Source organism: Ziziphus jujuba, chromosome 5 (assembly GCF_031755915.1).
Source record: "Ziziphus jujuba cultivar Dongzao chromosome 5, ASM3175591v1".
Lineage (NCBI taxonomy): Eukaryota > Viridiplantae > Streptophyta > Magnoliopsida > Rosales > Rhamnaceae > Ziziphus > Ziziphus jujuba.
Genome location: NC_083383.1, coordinates 21508399 through 21524451, shown reverse-complemented (window position 1 = coordinate 21524451; position 16053 = coordinate 21508399). Strand labels below are relative to the sequence as shown.

Below are 16053 nucleotides of genomic sequence, written 5' to 3'. Positions count from 1 at the left end.
ATTGACTTATGACCCATTATCTATGTAAGGTAAGAACCATAATTATAAAGACACTCTCAAGTGAATAACCTGGAGGTCCAAGAATAATGGTGAAAACCCAATTCTCAATGAGAGAAAATTTCATTCGAACAAACCAATCCCAATACAAATGGAAAAATAAAATCCTTAAATAGAGTCTAAGACTCTTTTGAAACCCTAGACAAAGCATAAAGATTATTTTGACTTATTTTGAACCAGCTAGAATTACCTTTATACACATCCAAAATTACCAATATAAAACTAAATGCTTAATTTAACCTAGTTAGGCCTAGCTAGTATCAAACTACATGGCACGGATGTTCTAAAATACTTGGTCTCTTAAAATAGCACTAAAACAGCCCATTTTACAATTACCTCAGGCCCATTTTATAATTCTCTAGGCCCAAAATGTCCCCCTTTAATTTTGGCTTACTTTCCAAACGAAAAACACTTGATCTTAGGCTGTCAAATAGTTGTTCTTAAACATGGAATTCTCAAAAGTGGGTTTGATAATGTCCTCCCCTTTAAACACATCAAGATCCTTCATGAATGCAAATAAGGCTTCCTTGAATCTTTTGCCTCTACTTCGAGTAATTGGATTGGGCCTTGAGGCAGCTGAAAGGGATCGTTGGAGATGTAATGTGGATCAACTAACAAAACAGAGGTTCAAATTAATTGCAAGTTATCGCAAACAATTAAAATTAAACCATAATATACAAACTAAAATTGAAAATAATAAAGATAAACAAAAGTTGAAAATAAGAAAAACCCCTAAGTATGCATAACTTTTAACCTTGACACCAATAAATTAAAAATACAATTTTGGTTTCAAGTACCACAAAATAAGTATTAAAAATTCAAAGGAAGTTGGCCAAACAAGCAAAGAATTAAAACCCTAGCATGCAACACTAAAACCAAAATTAAGAAATAAATATAAAAATTTTAAATAAGAAAATAATAATCAAAGTACTACTAAACCCAATCCGAATTAATATTAACGCCTTAATCCCCGAAAATGGCGCCAAAAACTTGATGTGTAAAATCAACTCGCAAGTGCACAAATCGTTTTCAAATAATAAGGTGTAAAAATAAGGTTGTTGTACCCAAGGGATTAAGAATTAAGTACTAAAGATAATTAGGTTTTGATAATATTTGAACTAAAATTTAAGATGGCAATTGAAAATAAATAAACTAAATTAAAAAAAAGAAATCAATTAAAATTAGATCAATTTAAAGTAAAGAGAGAGTTAAATTGGTAATTATGAATACTAGGGCATTTGATTTCACCACTAACTATTCCAGTTTAATTACTTAAATATGTGAATTTAGTTAACTAGTAATTTTTTTAACCACACTTAATCATAAAATTAATCAAAAGTAGTTTCTACTCATAATTGATAATATTCACATATACTAATTTATTCCTTCCGGCCTATAAATTAGATCATACAAATTCATTTAACATAAATTAAGCAAATAATATGGCATGAGACATAACTATTTTCCAAGCAATTATCCATTTATGTAAATCATTGGAGATCCTTAATATTATCCTTTTCCAAGCTAAAATATTATTAAAATCATTCATTTCTTCCGGCCTATAAAAGCATTAAGCATACCAATAATTTATTAACAAAATATATCACTAATTAAATAAAACTCAACATATAGTAAAGTAATTAAACCTTCATAATTAGGGCTACATCACAGCCCTAGCTATGAAAATTAGATCATGGAAAAAATAAATTCAACATACATAATTATTAAAAATAATAAGGTTCACAATTAAAGAGAAAAAAAGAAGAGAATAAAAACTATTGAAGAAATTCTTCTCCAAGAGCTCTTAAGGTCATAGCCTTCTTCTGAAAGCAAGCCCACATCTCTATGCCTCCTGTTAGGTCTAAAATATTGATGATTTTATGCCATATTTATAGCTTAATATTTGTTAGTTTGTGTTAATTTGTTATGGAAAGATACTTAATTATGTATTTTTCTTAATCTAGGTAAAAGAGGAAGAATTTTAAGAAAACAACCATAAAAATGGATTCCTTGGGTCGAATTATGGTGGGAAGCAAGATTTGAGCTCGAACGGACTAAGCATTAAAAAGATTCCAAAAAGATACCTTGAAGATTCCATAAAGATTCTATCGAGAATTTCATGGTGGAAGTGGATGTCATATGAATCATCACGATCTGAGGATTTCAAATGTCTCGTTATTTTTGAATTTCGAGGTGCGAGCAAAGAGTTATCATCATTTAAAGTTTGGAATTTATAAAAAGGAATATTCTAGTTAAATCTCCACCATTGATCAAAAGAGGGAATCAAGGCAATTTGAGGGCCAAGATAAAAACAAGTGGCAATAATTGGTTAATTTATCATTAATGAGGCACATGTCATGTCACATGCTTCATTAAGGGTAAATTAAACTAATTAACTATTTTTTTAGGAGGAATTAGATAAATAGAAAGTAGTAGAGAGCAAGTAATATCAAGTTTCCTTTATACACATGAAATTCGTCCAACCCTTTTTATAGCCTAAAAAAGGTATCTTCCAAGACTCCCGCATTGAAAATAAGGAGAGAAAAAGATTCCCAAGGTCGTATATATATAGCCCCCACCAAATTGAAGGAAGATATATAAGTTTAGAGAGTTATTTAAGAGCTTTTAGGAGGCTTAAACAGAAACAAACCAAATTTTGGGAGTTTCTAAGATTCTCTTAAGGGTTCTAGGGTTTTAAAGTTTTAGAGTTTTAGAAGATCAATTGGAGAGCTTGGAGGAGGCAGAGAGACGTGGGCTTGCTTGGAGAAGAAGGCTACGACTTTGAGAGCTCTTGGAGGAGAATTTCTTCAATAGTTTTTATTCTCTTTTCCTTTCTCTTTAATTGTGAATCTTATTATTTTTAATAATTACGGATGTTGAAATTATTTTTACCATGAACTAATTTTCATAGTTAGGGCTATGATGTAGCCCTAACTATGAAGGTTTAATTATTTTAATATATGTTGAGTTTTATTTAATTAGTAATATGTTTTGTTAATAAATCATTAGTATACTTAATGCTTTCATAGGCGGGAAGGAATGAATGATTTTAATAGTATTTGAGCTTGGAAAAGGATAATATTATGGATCTCCAATGATTTACATGAATGCATAATTGATCGGAAAATAGTTATGTCTCATGCCATATTATTTGCTTAATCTATGCTTGATGAATTTGCATGATTTAATTTATAGGCCGGAAGGAATAAATTAGGTCATGTGAATATTATCAATTGTGAGTGGAAACTACCCTTGATTAATTTTGTGATTAAGTGTGGTTAACAAAATTACTAGTTAATTAAATTCACATATTTAAGTAATTAAATTGGAATAGTTAGTGGTGAAATCAAATGCCCTATTATTCATAATTATTCAATTCTCTCTCTTACTTGAAATTGATCTAATTTTAATTGATTGCTTTTGTTTAATTTAGTTTATTTAGTTTTCAATTGCCATCTTAAATTTTAGTTCAAATATTATCAAAACCTAATTATCTTTGGTACTTAATACTTAATCCCTTGGGTACGACAACCCTATTTTTCCACTTTATTACTTGAAAACGATTCGTGCACTTGCGAGTTGATTTTACACATCACCTCCTCCAAGCTCTCCAATTGATCTCCCAAAATTTTAAAACTCTAAAACTCTAAAACCCTTAAGAGAACTTGAGAAACTCCTAAAATTTGGGTTGCTTCTATTTAAGCCTCCTAAAAGCTCTTAAATAACTCTCTAAACTTGTATATCTTCCTTCAATGTGGTGGGGGCTATATATATAGAACCTTGGTGATACGCTCATGGATGCGTGTATGGTAGTGAGATGATAATTTTGAGTCAATGAAATGAAAGTGAATAACCAGATGGTGATTGGATATGGAGATGGGATGAAAAACAATTGCCGCAAGGAACTTAAAAACGGAAGGAAAAAAAAGAAAAAAAAATTAAAATAAAATAAAATATATCCAACCAAGACCCACTACCTAGTTAGAGATAGAAACCTATGGTATTGACTTATGACCCTTTATCTATGGAAGATAAGAACCATAAGTATAAAGACACTCTCAAGTGAATAATCTGGAGGTCCAAGAATAATGGTGGAAAACCCCAATTCTCAATGACAGAAAATTTCATTCAAAAAACCAATCTCTTTACAAATGGAAAAAGAAAATCCTTAAATAGAGTCTAAGACTTTTTAGAAACCCTAGACAAAGCATTAAAGATTATTTTGACTTATTTTAAACCAGCTAGAATTACCTTATATAGTTATTACACATCCAAAATTACCAAGATAAAATTAAATGCTTAATTTAACCTAGTTGGGCCTAGCTAGCATCAAATTACATGGCCCGGATGCTCTAAAATACTCGGTCTCCTAAATTAGCACCAAAAGAGCCCATTTTACAATTTCCTCAAGCCCATTTTATAATTCTCCAAGCCCAAAATGTCCCCCTTTAATTTTGGCTTACTCTCCAAATCAAAAACACTTGATCTTGGGCTGTCAAATAGTTGTTCTTCAAGTTGGAATTCTCAAAAGTGGGTTTGGTAATGTCCTCCTCTTTAAACACATCAAGCTCCTTCATGAATGCAAATAAGGCCTTCTTGAATCTTTTGGCTCTACCTCAAGTAATTGGGCCTTGAGGTAGCTTAAAGGGATCATTGGAAGTGTGATGTGCATTAAAGAGAGATAAATCACTATTATTGAATGTGGAACTCACATTGTACTCACCGAGCAAGTCAATTTTATAAGCATTGTCATTAATTTTCTCTAAGACTTGAAATGGACCAACCCCTCTTAGATGCAACTTAGTCTTCCTCCTTTCGGGAAATCTCTCACTTCTCAGGTGCACCCAAACCCAATCTTCTGGTTCAAAAATTACTTGCTTCCTTCCCTTATTAGCCTTCTTTTCATAGATTTTAGTTTTCTTCTTAATGTACTCTTTCACCTTGGTGTGTAAGTCCTGCACAAACTTTGCTTTTGCTTTGCCATCCACGGAAACATTTTCATTAGTAGGTAAGGGCAGCAAATCCAATGGTGTAAGGGGATTAAAACCATAAACAATTTCAAATGGTCAACAGTTGGTGGATGAATGAAATGTCCTATTGCAGGTAAATTCTATGTGTGGCAAACAATCCTCCCAAATTTTCAAATTCCTTTGAATCAAAGCTCTCAAAAAAGTTCCTAAAGTTCTATTAACCACTTCAGTTTGTCCATCCGTTTGTGGATGAAAAGTGGTTAAAAACAAGAGCTTTGCTCCTAACTTTCCCCAAAGTGTTTTCCAAAAATGACTTAAAAACTTAACATCCCTATCCGAAACAATGGTTTTGGGAATGCCATGTAGTCTAACTATCTCCCTAACGAACAAATCAGCAACACGTCTAGCATTATTTTTTTGCTACATGGAATGAAATGAGCCATTTTTGAAAATCTATCTACTACCACAAAGATAGAATCCTTTCCTTTGCTAGACCGTGGCAAACCTAAAACAAAATCCATTGAAATGTCTATCCAAGGGGCATTTGGAATAGGTAATGGAGTGTACAAACCATGTGGTTGTACTTTGGATTTGGCCTTTTTGCAAGTAATGCATCGTTGGCAAACCCTCTCCACATCCTTTCTTATGTGTGCCAAAAGAAGTGCTCACCTAAGATGTCTAATGTTTTAACAACACCAAAATGCCCCATAAGGCCACCCCTCTTGTGACTGTCTAACTAGTAATTCTCTAAGTGAACATTGTGGCACACAAAATTTGTTTTTCCTAAACAAATATCCATCATTTCTATAAAACTTATCAAAAGCAATCTTTTCACATGCAGCAAACACATTTCCAAAATCAGGGTCTTTTGCATACAATTCTTTAATTTGTTCAAATCCTAACATCTTAGCATTCAAGGTTGAGATTAGAGTGTACCTCCTTGACAATGCATCTGCCACTATGTTCTCGTTTCCTTGCTTATACTTGATGATGTACGGGAACGATTCTATGAACTCCACCCACTTGGCATGTCTTCTTTGCAACTTGCTTTGCCCTTTGATATGCCTTAAGGAATCACGATCCGTATGGATGACCAACTCCTTGGGCCAAAGATAATGCTGCCAAGTCTCCAAAGTTCGGTACAAAGCATATAATTCCTCGTCATACACGGGGTAATTCAAAGCAGCTCCTCTAATTTTGTCACTAAAGTAAGCTATGGGTCTCCTGTCTTGCATCAAAACACCTCCTCTTTCAAGACTAGAAGCATCACATTCGATTTCAAAAGTTTTAGCAAAGTTAGGTAAAGCAAGAACAGGTGCATTTATTAGCTTGTTTTTAAGAGTATTAAAAGCTCTCTCTTGTTCTTCTCCCCATTTGAAAATTACATTTTTCTTAACAAGCTCATTCAAAGGTGTAGCAATGGTGCTAAAGTCCTTAGCAAACCTCATATAAAAGCTAGCTCACCTACGAAAGCTCCTAACCTCACGTGCACTTTTAGGTGTTGGCTACTCGTTAATGGATTGGACCTTTGACTCATCAACTTTCACACCATTAGAACTAACAACAAAACCTAGGAAAACAACTTCATTCATGCAACAACAACATTCCTTTAAATTGGCATACAATCTTCCACTTCTGAGAACATCTAGCACATTCCCAATGTGCTCTATATGCTTTTCCAAACTCTTACTATATATGAGAATGTCATCAAAATACACACCTGCAAACTTTCCTATAAATGCACGCAGGACATGATTCATTAACCTCATGAATGTACTAGGTGCATTTGTCAAGCCAAATGGCATGACCAACCACTCATATAAACCTTGCTTGGTTTTGAAAGCTGTTTTCCACTAATCATCCCCCTCCCTCATCCTAATTTGGTGGTAACCACTCCTAACGTCTATTTTGGAGGAAATTTGGGAACTATGCAGCTCATCAAGCAGGTCATCTAATCTAGGGATAGGATAATGATATTTTACCATAATTTTGTTGATGACCTTGCAATCCACGCACATTCTCCAAGTTCCATCTTTCGTGGGCACTAAAAGCACCGATACAGCACATGGGCTCATACTCTCTCGAATATACCCTTTTGCCAAAAGTTCTTCAACTTGTTTTTGCAGCTCCTATGCTTCTTCCAGATTGGTTCTATAAGCTGGATGATTTGGTATTGTAACTCCTGGAATGAAATCTATTTGGTGCTCAATCCCTCTTAGTGGTGGTAATCCACTTGGAACCTCCTCGGGAAATATATCTTCATATTCCTGCAAAAGAGATACCATTGCACTAGGCAAGTTATTATTAGTATCAAGGTTCTTATCCTTGTACAACATAAGAAAAATGGGTTTTTGAGTTATAAATGCACTCTTCAAGTCACTCATTTTTGCATAAAAACTCTTTTGTTTTCTTTTTTTTTCACCACTTTTTTTTTCTTGGTAGCATTCCCTTTTCTCTCTATTTCTTTCCCTTTTTCTTCTCTCACTTTCTTTTCTTTTGCATCTTCACTCTTTTCACTCTTTTTCTCACCCTTTTCTTTTTCTTCAATTTTCTCACTTTTCTCTCTTTTATCTTTCATTTGTACTTCCAAGATTTGATGTGGAGTTATAGGAGCAAGAGTTGTTTTTCTTCCATCCTTGTTGAAGGTGTATTTGTTAGTGAATCCATCATGGATAACCTTCCTATCATACTGCTAAGGCTTTCTTAAAAGAATGTGACCAGCTTGCATTGCAACCATATCGCACTCCACTTCATCTTGATATCTTCCAATGGCGATGTTAGGTTTAAAATATTGATGATTTTATTTCATATTTATAGCTTAATATTTGTTAGTTTGTGTTAATTTGTTATGGAAAGATACTTAATTATGTATTTTTCTTAATTTAGGTGAAAGAGGAAGAATTTTAAGAAAATGACCGTAAAGATGGATTCCTTGGGTCGAATTATGGTGGGAAGCAAGATTTGAGCTCGAACGGACTAAGCATTAAAAAGATTCCAAAAACATACCTTGAAGATTCCATAAAGATTCTATCGAGCATTTCATGGTGGAAGTGGATGTCATATGAATCATCACGATCTGAGGATTTCAAATGTTTCGTTATTTTTGGATTTCGAGGTGCGAGCAAAGAGTTATCATCATTTAAAGTTTGGAATTTATAAGAAGGAATATTCTAGTTAAATCTCCACCATTGATCAAAAGAGGGAATCAAGGCAATTTGAGGGCCAAGATAAAAACAAGTGGCAATAATTGGTTAATTTATCATTAATGAGGCACATGTCATGTCACATGCTTCATTAAGGGTAAATTAGACTAATTAACTATTTTTTTAGGAGGAATTAGATAAATAGAAAGTAGTAGAGAGCAAGTAATATCCAGTTTCCTTTTTACACATGAAATTCGTCCAACCCTTTTCATGGCCTAAAAAAGGTATCTTCCAAGACTCCCGCATTGAAAATAAGGAGAGAAAAAGATTCCCAAGGTCGTATATATATAGCCCCCACCAAATTGAAGGAAGATATATAAGTTTAGAGAGTTATTTAAGAGCTTTTAGGAGGCTTAAACAGAAACAAACCAAATTTTGGGAGTTTCTAAGATTCTCTTAAGGGTTCTAGGGTTTTAAAGTTTTAGAGTTTTAGAAGATCAATTGGAGAGCTTGGAGGAGGCAGAGAGACGTGGGCTTGCTTGGAGAAGAAGGCTACGACTTTGAGAGCTTTTGGAGGAGAATTTCTTCAATAGTTTTTATTCTCTTTTCCTTTCTCTTTAAATTGTGAATCTTATTATTTTTAATAATTATGGATGTTGAAATTATTTTTACCATGAACTAATTTTCATAGCTAGGGCTATGATGTAGTCCTAACTATGAAGGTTTAATTATTTTAATATATGTTGAGTTTTATTTAATTAGTAATATGTTTTGTTAATAAATCATTGGTATACTTAATGCTTTCATAGGCGGGAAGGAATGAATGATTTGAATAATATTTGAGCTTGGAAAAGGATAATATTATGGATCTCCAATGATTTACATGAATGCATAATTGATTGAAAAATAGTTATGTCTCATGCCATATTATTTGCTTAATCTATGCTTGATGAATTTGCATGATTTAATTTATAGGTCGGAAGGAATAAATTAGGTTATGTGAATATTATCAATTGTGAATGGAAACTACTTTTGATTAATTTTGTGATTAAGTGTAGTTAACAAAATTACTAGTTAATTAAATTCACATATTTAAGTAATTAAATTGGAATAATTAGTGGTGAAATCAAATAAGCTAGTATTCATAATTATTCAATTCTCTCTCTTACTTGAAATTGATCTAATTTTAATTGATTGCTTTTGTTTAATTTAGTTTATTTAGTTTTCAATTGCCATCTTAAATTTTAGTTCAAATATTATCAAAACCTAATTATCTTTGGTACTTAATTCTAAATCCCTTGGGTACGACAACCCTATTTTTCCACTTTATTACTTGAAAACGATTCGTGCACTTGTGAGTTGATTTTACACATCAAGTTTTTGCCGCCGTTGCCGGGGATTAAGGCATTAATATTAATTCGGATTGGTTTAGTAGTACTTTGATCATTGTTTTCTTATTTTAACTTTTTTATATTTGTTTCTTAATTTTGGTTTTAGTGTTGCATGCTAGGGTTTTAATTCTTTGCTTGTTTGTCCAACTTGCTTTGAATTTTTAATACTTATTTTGTGGTACTTGAAACCAAAATTGTGTTTTTAATTTATTGGTGCTTAGGTTACAAGTCTAGCATACTTAGGGATTTTATTATTATTTTTTATTTGTTTGGTTGAATAAGATTAGGTTTAGCTTACTTTTAGTTGAAATTTTAGTTTGGCATAATTGTTTACTTTAAAAGCATACCTGCACAAAAGGGTTTAATTTTTTGCATTCAATTTGTTTGGTTCATTATTTCCTAGAGTTATTTTCATTTATCTTTTAGTTAAGTGTTAGTTTGTTTTTCTTTATTGCTAATTGATTTTAATTGTTAGATTAGTTAGCAACATTAGAATTCTAATAATTTTTTTTTCTTGTTCAATTTTCTAATTTATTTTACTTGCTCTCTTTTTAGGAATTAGGTGTTGTGTATGAGTCATAGTGGTGATCAAGAGTTCAAGGAGGAAGTTGACTTAGAAAATAAACCAGCACCTAGAAAACAGCCATAAGGGGTACTTGGGTATGTATAGACCAAGGAACTCAAGAAGTTGCAATGGCCAACCAAAGAGAAGATGATTTGCCCATATGCGAGTATGCTGCTCACAAGAAAGTTGGTGATTTGTCTTGCATAAGGAGACCACCTATTGAAGCAAACAATTTTAAAATTGAAGCATCTACTATTTCTTTGCTTAATAATGTTCAATTTTGTGGTTTGCCTCATGAAGATCCAAACATGCATATTTCTAGTTTTCTTCAATTGTGTGATTTGTCTAAACAAAATGGTGTTTCTGATGATGCTTTTTGATTAAGACTTTTTCCTTGGTCTCTTAGAGACAAGGCAAAAGTGTGGTTAAATTCTTTACCTGCAGGTACTATCACTACATGGGATGCTATGGAGGCAAAATTCCTATACAAATTTTTTCCTCCATCAAAGACCGCAAAATTGAAAAGTGATATAAACAATTTTTGTCAATGGGACCAAGAGACTTTGTATGATGCATGGGAGCGCTTCAAGGAACTATTAAGAAGATGCCCACACCATGGTTTTCCAACATGGATATAGGTACAGATTTTCTATAATGGTCTAGATTATGGTAACAAACAATTGGTAGATGCAGCTGCAGGAGGTTCTTTAATGAAGAAGAGGCAATCAGAAGCATTTGAATTAATTGAAGAGATGGCCCATAATAACTACCAATATCCAAGTGAGAGGAGACTAAATGGAAGAAGTCAAGTAAAGGCCGTGGAAGATGTTGATATTAACAACTTAGGAGCTCAACTTGCAACCCAATTCATGAAGACCTTGAACACTCAATTTGGTCAAATAGGGGTGAATTCTATCCAATCTACTAATAATTTTTTATTTTGTGATTTATGTGGTGCTCATGATCATAAGAGTGTGGATTGCCAAGTTGGAAATCCCTTTGCTTCTGATGATGTTAATTTTGTAGGGAACTTCCAAAAGCAACAAAACAATCCATATTCTAACACATATAATCCAAGATGGAGGAACCACCCAAATTTTTCATGGTCTAACAACAACCAGCAAGGGTCTAATCAAGGACAAAGTGGAGGGTTTCAAAGACAACAATTCCAATCTCCATTCTACCAAAAGCTACAACTTGCACATCAAAATCAAATTCTTCTCAAGTTCAAACTCAATTTTCTTCACTTGAACAATCCTTGCAAGAGTTATCTAATAATACTAATTCTTTCATGCAGAGAACTGAGCAACAATTGACAAACCATAGTCAAATGTTCAACAACCAAATGGCTGCAATCAAAAGCTTGGAGAACCAAATAGGTCAATTACATTAAGAAGTCAAGGAACTTTGCCAAGCCAAACGGAGAAGAACCCAAAGGAGCAGGTTCAAGCCATTACATTAAGAAGTGGAAAGCAAGTAGCCGGGCCTAAAGAAAGTGACAAAGGGATGGTAATTCTTGATGATGAAGATGAGGAGAGCCCTATAGACTCAACATCACATTTGGTCACACATGACAACTCCAAATCAAATGTGGAGCATAATGAGGCTTATAGGAGAAAAGATGAAGGTTTAAGTGATGCCATGAAGTCTCCACCAACAAAGTACATACCACCACATGTTAGAGAGGCCGAGAGCTCACCAACTGGATCAAAGAAAGTTGAACCAGCACCTTACCTAACCAAACCTATTGACAAGCACAACGAAAATGAGGAGAAGAATCAAGCCTACAAGAGAACCCCACCTCCACCTTTCCCATCTAGGTTTAGGAATGCAAAGTTAGATAATCAATTTAAAAAGTTTCTTAATGTATTTAAGCAATTGCATGTAAATATCCCTTTCATAGATGCCTTAGAACAAATGCCTTCCTATGTTAAGTTTTTGATGGAGATATTATCAAACAAGAGGAGGTGGGAGAATTATGAGTTAGTAGCTCTGAGTGAGGAGAGTAGTGCTAGGTTACACCATAGGATTCCACCCAAGTTAAAAGATCCGGGAAGCTTTGATATCCCGTGTAACATTGGACATTATAATTTTATGGCTCTTTGTGATTTAGGTGCTAGCATTAATTTGATGCCATATAGCATTTACAGGAAGCTTGGAGTGGGAGATGTGAAGCCTACCATAGTGACTCTTCAAATGGCAGATCGAAGCATCAAAAGGCCAAGGGGAATATTGGAGGATGTACTTGTAAAAGTAAACAAGTTCATATTCCCTGCAGACTTTGTGATACTTGATATGGAGGAAGATGACAACATTCCAATCATTCTTGGAAGACCATTTCTTGCAACCGGACGTGCCTTAATTGATGTACAACAAAGGCAAGTAACCCTTAGACTACTCAATGAGGAGGTAAGTTTTCAAATCCCTAATGTTGTTAAATTTCCTAATCTTGATGAAATTTCTTGCTGCTTTCTTGTCGATGCATGTGATGAATTGGTAAATGATATGGCAAAGGAATGTAATTTAGATCCCTTAGGATTGAGTGAGTTATTTGGACCATGTACAGAAGAAGAAAAACAAGAGTGTAACATCATAGATATAGCCACCCACTGTGAGGTAGATTATGTTGGGAAGTTTAAGGATTTAGGTGAGAGTGGACCTAGAAAGATACCGAGTGTGGAGCACCCACCTATAATTGATTTGAAGTCACTACCTAGTCATTTAAAATATGCTTTTCTAGGATTCAATAATACCCTTCCGGTAATAATTTCATCCGCCCTTAGTGAGGACCAAGAAGCCAAACTTTTAGAAGTTTTAAGAGAACATAAAACTGCACTAGGTTGGACTATAGCTGATATTAAGGGTATTAGCCCCTCTATTTGTATGCACAAAATACTTATGGAGGAAGACCATAAACCGACTGTAGAACATCAAAGGAGGCTTAATCCTAATCTTAAGAAAGTGGTTCATGGTGAGATTTTAAAGCTTTTCGATGCCGGGATTATCTATCCTATTTCGGATAGTAATTGGGTAAATCCTATTCAAGTAGTTCCTAAGAAAGGTGGGATGACTGTGCAAGAGAATGATAAGAGTGAACTTATTCCAACTAGGTTAGTTACTGGGTGGAGAGTGTGTATTGATTATAGGAAGCTTAATAAGGCCACTAGAAAAGACCATTTTCCTTTGCGATTCATTGATCAAATGTTAGAAAGGTTAGCCGGTAAGGAATATTATTGTTTTCTAGATGGTTATAGCGGTTACAATCAAATAGCTATGGCCCCTGATGATCAAGAAAAGACTACTTTTACTTGTCCTTATGGAACTTTTGCCTATAGAAGGATGCCTTTTGGTTTATGCAATGCACTTGCTACCTTTCAAAGGTGTATGATGTCCATCTTTACGAATATGGTAGAAAATATCATTGAATTTTTTATGGATGATTTTAGTGTATTTGGTGATTCTTTTACCTATTGCTTGCAAAATTTATCTAGGGTTCTTCTAAGGTGTAAAGAAACGAATCTTGTGCTTAATTGGGAAAAATGTCACTTTATGGTTCAAGAGGGCATAGTTTTAGGTCATAAGGTTTCTAAAAGGGGAATTGAGGTAGATAAAGCTAAAATAGAAGTTATAGAGAAATTGCCTCCACCTACTTCAATAAAAGGTATTAGGAGTTTTCTTGGGCATGCGGGCTTTTATAGGAGATTTATTAAGGATTTTTCCAAGATAACTAAAGCTCTTTGTAACTTGTTGAATAAAGATGTTCCCTTTGTTTTTGATGATGAATGCATGCATGCTTTTAATCTTTTGAAAGAAAAATTAATATGTGCTCCCATTATGTGTACTCCTAATTGGAATCTACCTTTTGAAATTATGTGTGATGCTAGTGATTATGCTATAGGAGCTGTTTTGGGACAAAGGAAAGATAAAAAACTGTATGTTATTTATTATGCTTCTAGAACTTTGAATGATGCTCAAGTTAATTATGCTACTACTGAGAAAGAGATGCTTGCCATTGTCTTTGCTTTTGATAAGTTTAGAGCATATTTGTTAGGTTCTAAGACCATTGTCTATACCGATTATAGTGCAATTAAGTACCTCATGAGTAAGAAAGAGTCTAAACCTAGGTTAATTAGATGGGTTTTGTTACTTCAAGAGTTTGACTTAGAAATTTTGGATAAAAAAGGAGTAGAAAACCTAGTAGCTGATCACTTGTCTAGGTTGGAATTGAGTAAGGAAAAAGAAGAAAGAGATATAGAAGAGTGTTTTCTAGATGAGAAAGTGTTTAAGGTTGATGGTATGTTTGATGTACCTTGGTATGCTGACATTGTTAATTATTTGGTTACTAATGTTATGCCGCCTAGTTTGGAAAAACCATATGAAAAGCATAAGTTTCTTAAGGAAAGTAGGTATTACTTTTGGGATGACCCCTATCTTTTTAAGAAGTGTGCCGATGGTATAGATAGGAGGTGTGTTGCTAGAGAAGAGACAATGTCCATTATTAAAAGTTGTCATTCTAGTGAGTATGGGGGGCATTTTGGGACTAGAAAAACCATAGCAAAAATTTTAAATTCTGGATTTTATTGTCCATCTATGTTTAAAGATACTAATATTTATGTGCAAGGGTGTGATAGGTGCCAGAGAACCGGGAACGTATCAAGGAAGAATGAGATGCCTTTGAAGAATATCCTTGAGGTAGAATTGTTTGATGTATGGGGTATTGATTTCATGGGTCCTTTTCCTTCTTCTTGTGGTAATAAATATATTTTGGTTGCTGTGGATTATGTTTCTAAATGGGTTGAAGCTAGTGCACTACCTACTAATGATGCACGAGTTGTAGTGAAATTTTAAAAAAAATACATTTTTACTAGATTTGGTACACCCCGAGCAATCATTAGTGATGGTGGCACTCATTTTTGCAACAAACAATTTGAATCCCTTCTTGCTAAATATGGTGGTAGACATAAAATTGCTACCCCTTACCACCCACAAACTAGTGGGCAAGTAGAAATTTCAAACAGGGAAATAAAGAGGATTTTGGAGAAGACGGTCAATGCTTCAAGAAAGGATTGGAGCTTAAAGCTAGATGATGCACTTTGGGCATACCGGACCACCTACAAGACCCCCATTGGTAATTCTCCGTATAAACTGGTTTTTGGTAAGGAATGTCATCTTCCCGTGGAATTGGAGCATAAAGCATATTGGACAACCAAGTTTCTCAATTTTGATCAAGAGGCTATGGGCAAGAATAGGCTATTGCAATTGGATGAACTTGAAGAATTTAGGATGGATGCTTTCGAGAATGCAAAGATTTACAAAGAAAAGACAAAAAGATGGCACAACAAGATGATTAAAAAGAGGAACTTTCATGTTGGACAAAAGGTACTTCTTTATAACTCTAGACTTAAATTGTTTCCAGGTAAATTAAGATCAAGATGGAGTGGACCATATGATATTGTACAAATTTTTCCAAGTGGAGCAATTGAAATCACCAAACCGGGACATGAAAGTTTTAAGGTGAATGGGCAGCGGTTGAAGCCATATTATGAAGGTGGAGTGCTTGAGACTAGCCTCTACTTGGATGATCTTAATTAAGTTAAAGGGAGGAGTCAAGCTAATGACTTTAAACAAGCGCTCTTGGGAGGCAACCCAAGTTTCTTTCTTTATCTTATATTTATCTATTTATTTTAGTTGTTTCTAGTTGTTTTCTTGTTTTTAGGTTGTTTTGATGTGTTTTGTTTGAGTTTTTGCAAGGTTTTAAGATGTTTAGGTGTAAAAGAGCAAAAGACGAATGTTGAGAATTTCAAGTCTAAAGTTAGGTTTTTGGAGTATAACCACCTTGAATATGCATTGGAGTACATCAAATTGTATGGATACATGCCCTTCTTTTTGGCTGCGTGGTGTGTAGGGAAAATGCAACATGTAGGTTT

The 16053-nt window shown here is 34.0% G+C and overlaps 1 non-coding gene across 1 annotated transcript; it reads right to left on the bottom strand.

Moving 5' to 3' along the window:
- Window positions 1-10641: 10641 nt before the first annotated feature.
- Window positions 10642-10748, bottom strand: LOC125423131 (small nucleolar RNA R71). The gene has a single exon (XR_009639222.1). It is a non-coding gene; the product is annotated as a small nucleolar RNA R71 (small nucleolar RNA).
- Between the last annotated feature and the right edge of the window lie 5305 nt (window positions 10749-16053).